Source organism: Phaseolus vulgaris, chromosome 8, assembly GCF_000499845.2.
Source record: "Phaseolus vulgaris cultivar G19833 chromosome 8, P. vulgaris v2.0, whole genome shotgun sequence".
NCBI lineage: Eukaryota > Viridiplantae > Streptophyta > Magnoliopsida > Fabales > Fabaceae > Phaseolus > Phaseolus vulgaris.
Window position 1 is genome coordinate 24,429,942 of NC_023752.2, and position 14,824 is coordinate 24,444,765.

Here is a 14,824-nt window from a genome sequence, read left to right on the forward strand (position 1 = left end):
TAAAAAGAACTAAGCTTAAAAAATGAAAGTTTATGGCTTTATTGTATTTTCTTTATTTATGTAAGATTATAAATAGATATTTATAGAAAAAAATATATATAAAGGACTAGATGCTTTTCTATTTCAAACCGTGATCATTTGTATAGAAACACTTATTTTTTCTTGTCTTTGAATGTAACCTTAAGTATATAAAGTATTATGTAAAATTCCATATTTATCTAAATAATATTGATATATACTCATTCATATATATATATATATATATATATTATTTCAAATTAAAAAAATATGATAATATTTTACTCATATACTCATTTGGTTCACAAACAATAATAGTATATATAACTTTCTTAAAAACATAAAATATGATATTCTAGATTTTTTCGGGTTGATATCAAAATTCTATTATCTGCATCCATACAATGTAGGATATATTTATTCCAACACAAAATAGGAAATGAGTAAGCTAATTTAAACAATTCATCCATTTAAACATTAAAAAAATATGTATCTAAATATATAGTAACTAGGGGTGTTCATGGAAATTCAATCTACATCCAATCCGAATTCATATCCATTTTAACTAAATCATATTCATTTGAATTTTTTTAAATCATTTAAAATAGATTAAATTTAGATTAAAATCCATCTCGATCTAGATCTTGACTGATTCATCTCAATATGGGTCCGGGCTCACTCGGCTCAAAATGGATCCGAGCTCACTCAGCTCAACATGACCTCGGGTTGACTCGGTTCGATATGGGTCCGGGCCGACTCGACTTGGGCTCGGATTGACTTGGCTCGATATGGGTCTGAGTTGATTTGACGTGGGCCCAATCCCGACTCGACCTGAACACGGTGTCATCTTGGCTCGACTTGGGCCTGAGCCAACTCAAAATCGAACCCAAAATCTATTTTGGATAATCAAAAAATGTATCCAATCTATATCTAATCCATATCCAATTAAATGGATGAGACTTAAAATCCAAAAAAAGGATTTCAATTTGAGATAAATCCATTTAAATGAATTAAAAGTAATATGAATTTGGATAATTGTGAATTGGATTTGGCAATTTGATTTTTTTGCCCCCCGTTACTGAAGTCAATCTTATTATCATATATTTCTTATCCCAACAAAGGACTAAGAAACTATGATGACTTTAAACGACACTTATGGAATATGTTCTAGCATAAACTAATACATAGTCCATAAGCTAACAAAAATCTCAATAGTAACTGCAATCAAGGTAGTTCATTACTTATACTCAACAAATCCTAGTGTAAAAACCTTCATAAACTTCTTGCCACATAATATACTAATCTATATTTCTTAAACTATTAATGAAATTATGATATCTGTTTTCAAAATTTAATTTTGATATTCAATACCACAACCCACAAACTAGGTAGATTACCATCAGACATTTGTCTTTCCTGACCCAACTCAATCATCGCATATCTTAATTTAATTTATCCATTTGCAATCATGTTCTATTATGATTCATTGAAATAAACAATCCATCATAGTATATACATTTAATATATAAAGAAATCCTTTAAAGAACAAAACATAAATTTTAAAATAAAGAGAAATCGATTGAGCAACACGTCTCTAGTAAAAGAGGAAAGTTATTGACTCTCCCTTGCTCAAGCTATAAACTCATTACTTGAGAGACATGCTGATAGGTTCCTCTTCTTCTAGCACTGTCTTGATTTGTAATTTTATATGAATTTGCGGAAGCTGCTAGAAATGGATGTGAGATACTCTAGATTTGAAGTGAAGAAAATGGGTTTGGGAGAGTGAGAGGTGAGGCCAACTCACTAGGAATGAGTCTAGGGTAGGCTACATAAGAGACTATCTTAGAGAGAGCTTAAGAATAAGTTTTTATGGAAAAAATGGGCAGCATAACTCTTCTCATTCAAGTTGAATTTTACAAGAGGATTAACACTCCTGTTTATAGTGCTAAGTGGTGTCCAAGTTCAGAATTTTAACCCTAAAAACTCTCCACTCACATGATGACAAACGTCTCCCTATCTTTGGAGTAAATCCTCTCAAATAGTAGTTTGACAAGTGGCCTATCTACATTGGTGAAAAATCCTCCCCATTGAGGAGATGACATGTGGATGCTCATGCTCTCCTTGCCAAAGCTCACACATACCACGTGAAAAGGTGCAACTCCATGTTTGCTAGACGCACACTCTTCTAACATACAGACGACCTAGGGTTGCATTGGGCTCAATGGAGCCCAATTGTAACCCTAGCTAGACTCTCTATTACTATCTACATCATACTCTAATATTAGCCCAAATACAAGGCCCGAAAGATGAAGCCAAGGCCCACTACATGGCCCAAAAGAAAAATTCCTATTCCACTATAAACATTTATTAATTTTAAAATAAAGTTTAACCCAAAAACGATGATGACTTGTCCCTGTTAAAGCTAACTGAGTTCCAGTCTTCTTTGAAGTCACTGACCAAGACTCTAGTATTCTTTTATGCTATGGAGATTTCTCTGAGATACTCTATACAAACATTCTTTTAAGAGTTTTCTACTTCATTCGTGTTAGATTTGTAGGCCTTAAAAAAAAGGGGAGTGAATTGTTTATGAAATATTTTCGAAAGTTTTGAAGGTAGATTGAAAGCCAATGAGAAATCAATGAAGGAGAAATCAGTTCAGCCAAAAACAAATATGTTTTTAATATGATTCCAGAAAATCAACCGGTTGTTTTTGCGAAACAATCGGTTATTTTTATCAGCAGTTATTTAAAACCAAAGCATAATAGATTTAAATGAGATAAGGATAAAAAGATCAACACAAAAAGTTTTATACTAGTTCACTCTTTACCAAACAATCGGTTGAATTGGCTTGACAACAAGGTCAACCAATTTCAAGCTTTTTCAAATTCTTTAAAAAACATGAAGTGTAAAACAACCAGTTGAAACAACAATTCAACAGGTTGATTTCTCACTTTCTTTAGAAAACATATATTTTCAAGAGAACTTGAAATCAAGCAACCTTGGATCATAACTATGAGTGGATTAACAAATTCAAACTACGCAAAACACATACACAAAAGCAGCAGTAGAGTCTTCAAGCAATTCACTTGGGTTTGGAGACATCAAAGCCTATGTTCAACAATTAGGCCTACAAAAGATAAACAAAAACCCAATTAGGCTCATATGTGCTAGTAAGTCCCTGAACAAAGCTCTAGGTTTTTATCCTCCTTATTCTATGGATGTTGTAGTTGGATGGGTTTCTATCACAAGATTTGACACTTAAGCAACATCTATTTAAAATAACCTACACAATAACATTTTTCTAAAACTATTATCCAAATTCTCATCTCGTATAACATCAATCAATCATCGTTATACATGAATGAAGAATATGAAAAGAAGAAAGAAATCACTTTAAGAAGAATCACAAGGACCACAATAAGAGAACATATTCTTGTTCATAAACATAGTTCTTTATTTTTTATTTCTTGAAATTAACCTTATCTTCATTGCTCAAACTACCAATCGTTTCTTGAGCATTAAGGATTATTGCTTGAGAAACCTAATCATCGCTTGCACGATATATGGAAATATATCGAGAGTAAGCATGCACAAAAAAAGGTTGGTTTCATAAACAATTTTTTTATTGTTACATATAATATTTGAGTACTTTTGTTTTTGTTTCCCTATTTTATCCTTATTTTTAAATAATTAGATTAGTTATTTTGCACTTCACTAATAAAAGTAAGAAATAAATATTAAGACTTGATTTTACGATTAAGTTTATATTACTAAATTCCACATATCTTATAAACCTTTTAAAAATTATCCAAAATAAAAAAAATTAAAAAATTTAAGTCTTTGAGAAAATTTAAAAATGAGTTTTGAAATTTTTGGTCATATCCAAATGGAGTCTTTGTTTAACCATTGGATGATCTTTGGTCGAAGGTTAAGGTAGGATAAAGAGGAGTGTGAATCCAACTAACTTTTTTAATCTAGAGTTAAGGTCTTTTTGTTTTTTCAAAACATATCAATATTGTCAAAATTGGACAAAAGTCTTTCAGACAAATGTAAACAAACTCAAAAAAATAAAACACGAGAGTAAAAAACAACATATAACTTCATTTGACTATTAAATTTCCCCTAAACCTAACTCTATTACAATGTAATTGAATTTAGAATAATAATTAATGTTTCTTGTGAACACATAAGTTGAACCCTAACATTAATCAATTAACTTAACACTCTATTTTTTTTCCAGCAATGAATAAATTAAATAATAAGGGATACTTCAAGGGTATCCCAACCCGTATACAAAAGCCTACAAGGCTACAACCACTTGTGGTTAAGGGCAAAGAACCAAAACTAGCTGTTAGATATTATTAGATATAGTTAGATATTATTTGATATTATGAGATATTATAGATATTGTTAGATATCTCATATTTATCTAATGGGCTTAGCCCATATGTTTCTTTTCCTATATAAACATAACCCTATGTGTTCAATATACACAAGGGATTTATCCTATTCTTTCTTTTCCTTTAATATGGTATCTAGAGCATAAGGTTAGGGTTTAGGGTTCAATTTTTATTGGTGAACCCACTATTCATTGGAATTTTCCAGCCACCACCCCACTGTCTCGCCGGAGCTGCCACTACCTCATCGGAGCACCCGTCAGACCCTCGCCGGAGCTGTCATCAGAATCTCGTCGGAGCCTCCGTTGGAGACGCTGTCGGAATCGCTGTCGGAGCCTTCATCTTTGTTGCTACCGCCAATTAACTGGTAACTAGATCTGTCCTTATCTTCTATGGCTTCTTCCGCTGCCGCTGCCACTGTGGCTTCTTCCCTAGTCATTATGTCGGATCCATCTATTTATACTAATTACGTCAATGTTCATCTTTCCATTGACAAATTGGATGGAACCAATTATGACACTTGGGCATCAGATATTAAATTATGGCTTAAGAGTCAAGGTTATGTTGATCATCTTACTCATCCTCTTGTTGTTGAAAATGAGGTTTCTCGTTGGTTGAAAATTGATGCTCAATTATGCATTGTTATAAAATCGACCATTGACTCATCTTTAAAACAAATTTTTGTACCTACGAGACATGTTCAGAAGTTTGGGAACAAGCAAAATTATTATACACGAATGATACTCAACGTCTTTATGGTGTGTGTCAAAATCTTCTCACAATTGTTGCTCCCAAATGTCTTGATGGTACAATGGCAAAATATCTGGGTAACCTTCATGCTCTTCTTCATGATTTTAATGAGTTATTACCTTCTGCCGTAGATCTCTGCACATGTTGGTGCGATTATGGATTCTCCATCTCTCATTCATGCTCGGTTGGGTCATCCTAGTCTTGTCAAGATGCAACAGCTTGTTCCAAGTTTGTCTAATGTGTCTACTTTATCGTGTGAGTCATGTCAGTTAGGGAAGCACATTCGTAGTTCTTTTCCCAGTAGTGTCTCACAACGTGCTTCATCTCCTTTTGCCCTAGTTCACTATGACATTTGGGGACCAAGTCGTATTAAGTCTAATTTAGGATTTCAGTATTTTGTTACTTTTATTGATGATTATTCAAGATGTACTTGGGTATTTTTAATGAAAAACCGTTCTGAGTTGTTTTCTATATTTCAAATATTTTACAATGAAGTTAAAAATCAATTTAGAATTTCCATCCAAATTTTGCGCAGTGATAATGGACGTGAGTATCTTTCTCATTCTTTTAAAAATTTTATGGCTTCTCATGATATTCTTCATCAAACTTCATGTGCTTATACACCTCAACAAAATGGGGTAGCTGAGCGCAAGAATAGACATCTTGTTGAAACAACTCATACTATTTTAATCCATGGTGATATTCTTCAACGTTTTTGGGGTGATGTTGTTCTTAGTGCGTGTTATGTCATTAATCGCATGCCATCTTCAGTTTTAGATAACAAAATTCCTCATTCTATTTTATTTCCACATGACCCTCTCCACTCTTTACCTCCCAAAGTTTTTGGGTCCACATGTTTTGTTCATAATTTTAGTCCTGGTCTTGATAAATTATCTCCTAAGTCACACAAATGTGTCTTTTTAAGGTTCACTAGATCACAAAAAGGATATAAATGTTTCTCACCTTCTTTAAACCGTTATTTTATTTCAGCAGATGTCACCTTCAGTGAATCTTCCCTTTACTTTAAGTCTTGTCCTTCTCCTTCAATTTCTTCATCTAATCAAGTTAATATTCCTCTTGTTGTGCCTAGTGCACCTAACGATTCACCATCGCCACCAACTCTTTAGGTGTGTAGTCGTCGTCAAACGTCTCATCGTCCATCAGCAGACTCTATTCCGGTGCCAACACCTCATCCCCCTCTGGCTCCTACAGTTGAACTTGATCTTCCTATTGCTATCCGTAAAGGTATACGTTCTACTCGTAATCCCTCTCCACATTATACTGCTTTGAGTTACCATAGACTATCTCAACACTTTTATACCTGTCTTTCGTGTATTTCTTTTGTATCCATTCCAAAAATCTGTAGGTGATGCCTTAGCTCATCCTGGTTGGCGTCAGGCCATGTTTGATGAAATGAATGCGCTTCAGAATAATGGAACTTGGGAACTTGTTCCTATACCATCTAGGAAATCTGTTGTTGGTTGCAGGTGGATTTTTGCTATCAAAGTTGGTCCTTATGGTACTATTGATCGTCTCAAAGCTCGTCTTGTGGCTAAGGGTTATACCCAAATTTTTGGTTTAGACTATGGTGATACTTTTTCTCCAGTGGCAAAGATGGTCTCTGTTCGCTTATTCATAGCTATGGATGCTCTTCAACAATGGCCTCTTTATCAACTGGATGTCAAAAATGATTTTCTTAATGGGATTTGCAGGAAGAAATTTATATGGAGCAACCTCTCGATTTTGTTGCTCAGGGGGAGTCTTCTGGATTGGTTTGTCGTCTTCGCAAATCCTTATATGACCTCAAGCAGTCTCCTAAGGCTTGGTTTGGAAAATTTAGCAATGTTGTTCAACAATTTGGTATGACTCGCATTGAAGCAGATCATTCAGTTTTTTATCGTCACTCGAGTGCTGGGTGTATCTATCTTGTAGTATATCTTGATGACATTGTTCTTACAGGCAGTGATCACCACGGCATCTCACAAGTAAAACAACACCTTTATCAACACTTTCAGACCAAAGATCTTGGCAAACTCAGATATTTCTTGGGAATTGAGGTAGCACAATCCAATACTGGTATTGTTATCTCTCAAAGAAAATACGCATTGGATATTTTGGAGGAAATGGGGTTGATGAATTCGAAATTTGTTGATACTCCCATGGATCCCAATGTCAAGCTTCTACCCAATCAGGGGGAGCCTCTTTCAGATATGAGAAGTACAGGAGATTAGTTGGAAAATTGAACTATCTCACTGTTACTCGTCCTGATATTTCCTTTGCAGTCAGTGTGGTGAGCCAATTTCTTAATTCTCCATGTGAAGATCATTGGAATGCAGTCATTTGTATAGTGAAATACATTAAAGGCTCTCCTGGAAAAGGTTTGTTATATGGTCATAATAACCATACTAAAGTCGTTTGTTATTCTGATGCTGATTGGGAAGGATCTCCATTTGATAGAAGATCAACTTCTGGTTATTGTATGTCCATTGGTGATAACTTGATCTCTTGGAAGAGCAAGAAACAAAGTGTTGTGGCAAGATCTAGTGCAGAAGCAGAATATAGAGCTATGGCCTCAGCTACTTGTGAGCTTATTTGGCTTAAATAGTTACTTAAAGAATTGAAATTTGGAGAGGTTACTCAAATGACAATTATATGTGATAATCAAGCTGCTATTCATATTAGCTCAAATCCAATTTTTCATGAAAGGATAAAACATATTGAGATTGATTGTCATTTTATTCGAGAAAAGATTATATCGGGAGATATCAAGACTGAGTTTGTTAATTCAAATAATCAATTAGCATATATTTTTACTAAATCCTTACGAGGGCCTAGGATTGATTACATTTGTAACAAGCTGGGTACATATGATCTATATGCACCAGCTTAAGGGGGAGTGTTAGATATTATTAGATATTATGGGATATTATAGATATTGTTAGATATCTCATATTTATGTAATGGGCTTAGCCCATATGTTTCTTTTCCTATATAAACATAACCCTATGTGTTCAATATACACAAGGGATTTACCCTATTCTTTCTTTTCCTTTAATACTAGCAAACCCTTATCAAAGAAAAACCAGAAAAAACCAAGCCAAAGCCTTAACACCACCAAAACAGGACTATCAACTACTGAAGTTAGCGGGGATGCCTTTCCTTAGCAGCACCAAACCAGTAGCAAAGAGAGGATATTCAACAAACAGAGACGACATCTCCAGTTGCTCATCATAATACCGTTCCAGCTTTAAAAAATAATAACCATCTCAACAGACCCAACACCCATATGCAATGATATTAACTGCTCTTCATATCTTACAGTGCTCAAATGAGGACATATTTAAAAGATTTTATCTGTTCTCATGGCCGCATTTCCTTTAAGCACGTCCAACATCTCCACCCGTTCCCCACAATCCAAACTCCTTGTAACAAACCATCTCAATTTCACCATGTATTTAGCATAACCATGACTTATCTAATATACTCAATACTAGCCACTGCACCCACATCAACTTTGAGCAGTCTTTGTCGCCCAAAAAACTTCTTTCCAACCCCAGTGGAGGGTGTATTAGAATGTAATACAGGCTTCAAAAGCCACTAAATTTTTTTTCTACAACTCAGCATCTTGGTAAGGGAATTGATGTGCACTTTGAACTATCAAGCCAGCCTTGAAACAACTCAATCTGCTCCCTGTATCAAACCACCCAAGATCCCCTTCCCTGCAGATTCTGACATTCCTCCATAACTACAAAAACCTGCCACTGCTTGCAAGACACCAATGCGATAGCATCCCTGACTTGGCCTTATGTAGCAACTTCTATGAATTGTCCTTACGTACTCATAGATGACAGTGACTTCCAATGAACCCAAGCTGAAGCTACTATACAAAGAAAAAACTAGAAACCAACAAACCATAAAAACCAGAATCAACAGCTAAAGCAACTGCAACAGCTACTTCACACATATGAAACAGATGAATAGCTATCTAGGGGCTATGCCTATGGCTCTAGCTTCTCCACTTCCACCAAAAACCAGCTCCAACATTCAGTTCCTATACCTACAGACACACCATAACAGATCCCATTTTTCTAGCATATAACTTAAGACTGGTACTCCAGAAACCCCTGCATCTACATGAGAACCTTCTCTGGTGGGAAATGTGCAACCTTCTTCCTATTCCATCATACTGCACCAACCTCATAAATTTCCTTTACGCCTTTGAACCCTACTTATAGCTTTTAATGCATATCATTGGGTTGCTAACCCAGTCTACTAAGGAGTAATTAAAGGAATACACCTTATGCTTCATCCATTGCCATGATTTGAGTTGAGCCTTTTGAAACACCTCCTCCGCATCTACTACCCCTTTCTTAAAAACAATCAAGTTCCTTTGATCCCAAATGCATCTGACTACAGTTTCCCAGACTCCTTTCCATACCAGATTTTGCTTGTTACTGGCTTGGCTCAAGTAAAAGCTTTGAAAGTGCATTTTTAAATCATTCTGTTGTATAAAAGAAATACCTATCCATTTAAAGCACAGAGACCAAACCCATTGAGCATATCTACACTCCAGGAACATATGTTGGCATGACTCTTCCTTTAACTGACACAGTGCACATAGCGTAGAATTCATCATCACCCCTCTCCTACTCAAACACACTCTTGTAGGAATTCTATCCAGCATCACCCTCCAAGTTGTCGTTGCCACATTTAGGAATGCCTTAACTTTACACAGGAGTTTAAAAACTTCTGATTGAGGACCACTAGCTTGCTTAGCTAAGCACTCATATGCTGATTTCACGGAGAACATCCCTGGCACCTCCTTCCCCCACACCTGAACGTCCTTGACATACTTTTTCATAATGGCCTTGGATAAAAGCATAAGAAGATCTATTTCCATTAAAGACTCCCACTCAAATCTGGCACGCCTCCACCTCAGACTCCACCTCCATTCCGAATTAATCCATTCGCCAACCTCACCCACTGTTTGACCTTGATTTAAGGACAAGGAGTACAGACGGGGAAACTTGGATTGGAGATCGGAACTTCCAATCCACACCTCCTCCCAGAATTTTTCTTTATCTCCACATCCTATATCCTAACCTAATTCTTCTTGAAACCATCCTTTTCCTCCTCCCTCCTTACATATTTTAGAAAGGTCTCTCCACCACCAGGATTGGAATTTGACAACTGTTTGGGCGCTTTCGGGCTCCAAACCGTACTTTGAATCCAAAAGCTCCTTCCACCTTCCATCCTCTTGGGAAATACAACGCCATCGCCATTTAGCTAAGAAAGCATGATTGAACTTATGTATTTATCTAAAACCCAGACTTCCCTCCTCTCTTGGTCTGCAGACGTCTTTCCAACTCACCCAGAAGATTGGCTTCTTCTCTCCCCCCCATCCCCATAAAAATCTCTTTTGGATATTGGTAATCCTTTTACAAAGCGAGTTTGGTGCTATGAATAGTGATGACAGAGTTAATAAGGCCAATTCTTCCTGCCAAGGTTAAGAATCTCCCTTTTCACACACTGAGCCTTGCTTTTATCTTATTTATGACAGGTTTCCAAAACTGCTTCTTCCTTGGGTTTCCTCCCACTTCTTGGCCCAAGTACTTGAACGGTATCCCCATTTGAGAACAGTTCAAATTCTTAGTGTAACATGCTACCGCAATGCTTTGAACATTGATGTCGGCTAGCTTTGACTTATGGAAGTTAATCTTCAAGCCTGATGCTAGCTCAAAGCCCCTCAGGATGGCCTTCAAAGTTACCACATTGATAAGGGATTCTTCGCAAAGAAAAAGAGTATCATCCTCAAATTGTAGAATGCACACCTCTAACATCTTGTTTCCAATCTTGAGGCCTGTCAGCAAATTGGTCTTCATAACTTGTCTTGCTATCCCGGCAAGGCCTTCTGCAACCACAAGGAACATAAAGGGTGCTAGGGGGTCTCCCTGTCTCAACCCTCTTGTTGGCTTGAATTCCTCTGTAGGGCTCCCATTGACTAACACAGACACTGAACCAGATTTCAAGAATCCACGAATCCAGGAAATCCATGAGTTGTGGAATCCCATCCTGAGTAGCATGTCATATAGGAAATCCCATCTAACCGAGTCATAAGCTTTCTCGAAGTCCACCTTTAGACATAGCCCTTTTCTCCCCTTTCTCTTGAGTTCCTCTACCACTTCATTAGCCATAAGCACGCTGTCTAGATCCCTCTTCCTTTCAAAAAAGTTGATTGTCTTTCATCTATAATTGAGGGAAACACCTTCTTCATTCTACTACCTAACACCTTTAATATGATTTTGTACAGGGCCCCTACTAATGAGAAGGGTCTATACTGCTCTAGCTTAGAGGGATCCATGACCTTAGGGACTAAAGCTATAAAGGAAGTGTTACAGCCTTTCGGGACACACCCAAACTCTTGAAACAGAGTCAACGCTGCCATAATCTCATCTTTTATAAACTCCCAACTTTTCCTGAAAGTTGAAGTTGAAACCATCTGGTCCGGGGCTTTTTGACCCTTCACACTGCCATACTGCGTCCCTTATCTCTTTCTCTAAAAACACAGCTAAGAGGCTCTCATTACCAGTCTGGGTTAGTGACTTAAACTCGACTTCATCCAGTCTTACCCCTAGATCTTTCGTTGCTCTGAATCTAGCTTCGAACAGTTTCTTCGCCTTTAAACGGACGGTGCTTGGTTCCTCACACCAGTGGTCCCCAACCTGGACACCCTTCACTTTGTTCCTGAGCCTTCTCCACCTCAAAGATGAGTGGAAGAACCTAGAACAGGATTCCCCATTCTTAAACCAGCTTGCTCTAGCCTTTTGACAAATAAGGGATTCAAGTTTCTTATAATTCTCTTTCAAACGACTTACCAACTCCAATCTTTTCAACCTCTCACTTTCCGCTAAGCCCCCATTGCAATCTTGGCAGTTTAAATCCTCCAATTCTTGTAAAATCCTCCTCTTGGTAGTATCAAGGTTACCGAACACATCCCTATTCCATGATTTCAGATCTAACTTGAGGAGTTTCAGTTTTTCCTTAAGTTTCGTAATGCCATTCCCTTGGACTTAGTAGGACTGCCATTTAACCTTCACCATCCTGCTAAAACCCCTCTCCAAGTACCAAGCATCTATGGTTCTGAAGGGTTTTTGGGACCCCAGTTCTTCTCCACAGACTTAACCACCAGCGCACAATGGTCAGACACTTCCATTCGTAAGACATACTGTTTGCTCATGGGCCATAACTGTAATCATTCTTCCATAACAAGCACTCTATCAATTCTACTCTTAGCCATTCCATCAAGTTTGAACCACGTATAAATCTTGCCTACCAGCGATAAGTCCAACAAGAAATTAGAGTCTATGAAACGATTAAAGCAGTTAACTCACTTGTCTGTTCTCCCCTACCCCCAATACCTTTCCTTTCGCTTATGCTTCTCACAGCATTAAAGTCACCACAAAAGCACTAGGCTAGTTCTTGAGATGCCGATTTAGCATTGGAGAGATCCTCCCATAGCGTCTTCTTATCACTCAAGGCGCATGGAGAGTAGACATTGACCATAACACACCTATTAGAAGATTTTAGATGTTAACCGTAGATAACAATATAACCTTTACCCATCAAGTGATTTTCATAATTAAAAACTTCTTTATGCCACATAGACAGTAAGCTTCCACTTCCATTGCCCCCTTTATTGTGAATCCAACCAACTTTGTTATCCCCCCAAAGAGAAAAACATCTAGCATATGAGATCTCTTTAGATTTTGTTTCTTGCACACAGACAAATTATGCTCCCTCCCTGATATGATTCCAATAGCTAAATATAGATGATTCTTTGACATTTTATGTAATCAACTTGAGTTGGAGAATGAATAGGCACTTTCAATAGAAATGGATCAATGTTCTATGTTTCAAGAACTCACCAAAACTTGCACCAAACTCACATGGAAGACCCATTTCTTGGTAATTGAACCGATTAAAAGGTGCACAAAAGTAAAAGAATCGAAAAGAAAGCTTCAAAACTGAATTGAACCGAACAAATCAATAAGAAATGAAGAAGAATCAAATGGAACCAGCCAAGGAGAAGATGCACCGAAGCATATTAAGAAATAAGCTGAAATACCGAATGAAAAGGCTATAAAAGGAACCTAAGACATGTTTTAGCTTCATATGAACATGGAGATGAAATGAAAGAGATGAAGAAGAGAAGAACTTATGAGAATGAAGAGCTTGGTTGATGGTCACGCCACTTGAAGTGTGAAGGCTCCAAGATAAGTGAGCAATTGCCGCCACTTGAGAGAACCAAGGCACTCAAGATGAGACAAGGAAGAGGAGAAGACAAGTTCTCACACACTCTATCACCAATATGGGAGAGTTTTGCTATATCAATTTCTCAAATCTCCATTATGAAGGACCTAAGCCCTCCTTTTATAGGAGCAAGGGTCGGTCATTTACAAAGCTTATTCTAGAAGCTACCTAAAAGACTCCTACCTCACGCCCCCTACTAAGCTCACTCCCTAAACTAAAGCCTAAAGATGCTTTTACAAAAGAGGTGTCTAATGTTTCCCTCTAAGCACCTTTTGAAACAAAAGATATTATAAAAAGAGAAAACAACCTTCCACTATTTCCTAATTCCTTGAACTTGCTCCTTGTAAGCCGATGAGGTGGGCTAATGACTCTTTGAGCGTCTACGCCTTGATCCTCTACCTCTTCTTGTCCTTGAATATTGGCTTCTATTTCTTCTTGATCTTGATCTCCATCATACTCCCCGAGTTGGAGAGAATTCGACCACGAATTCTGGAGACCTACAGAAAAAGGAGTTAGATCACTGATATTAAATGTATGACTACCAAGGTATGTATCAGGCATATCTAACTCATAAGCATTGTTATTAATTCTCTTTAGGACTTGGAAAGGTCCATCACCACGAGGCATTAGTTTGGACTTCCTTTGAGTAGGAAAATGATCTTTCCTCAAGTGAAGCCAAACCCAATCACCCTCATCAAATAACAATGCTTTTCTCCTTTTATTGGCAAGTTCAACATACTTGCCAACCTTCTTCTCAATTCTCATTTTGATGTCTTCATGCAAAGTTTTCACAAAAGAAGCCTTTTCATCCACATCTTTGCACAAGACATCCTCAAGAATGGGAATAGGAATAAGATCAAGAGGTGTTAAGGGATTAAACCCATAGACAACCTCAAAAGGAGAATGTGAGGTGGTAGAATTTACTACACGGTTATAAGCAAATTCAACAAGGGGTAGTAAATTCTCCCACACTCTAGGATTCCCGGAAATAAAGCATCGCAACATTTGTCCCAAAGTTCTATTTACCACTTCGGTTTGACCATCGGTTTGTGGGTGACAAGTGGTAGAAAATAAGTTTAGTACCAAGCTTACCCCACAAGGTCTTCCAAAAGTGACTCAAGAACTTGGAATCTCTATCGGACACAATAGTTCTAGGAATCCCATGCAAACGAACCACTTCTTGAAAGAAGAGGTTTGCAATATGACATGCATCATCCACTTTGTGCCTAGGAATAAAGTGAGCCATCTTTGAAAAACGATCCACTACCACAAAAATGGAATCCTTTCCCTTTGATGTCTTGGGTAATCCTAAGATGAAATCCATAGAGATGTCAACCCAAGGCATTGAA

At 37.1% G+C, this 14,824-nt stretch overlaps 1 protein-coding gene across 1 annotated transcript in view; it reads left to right on the forward strand.

Moving 5' to 3' along the window:
- LOC137826727 (probable 2-isopropylmalate synthase) overlaps positions 1-14,824 on the forward strand; it is a 70,174-nt gene that overhangs the window by 41,153 nt on the left and 14,197 nt on the right. The gene's annotated exons all lie outside the window — the stretch shown is intronic.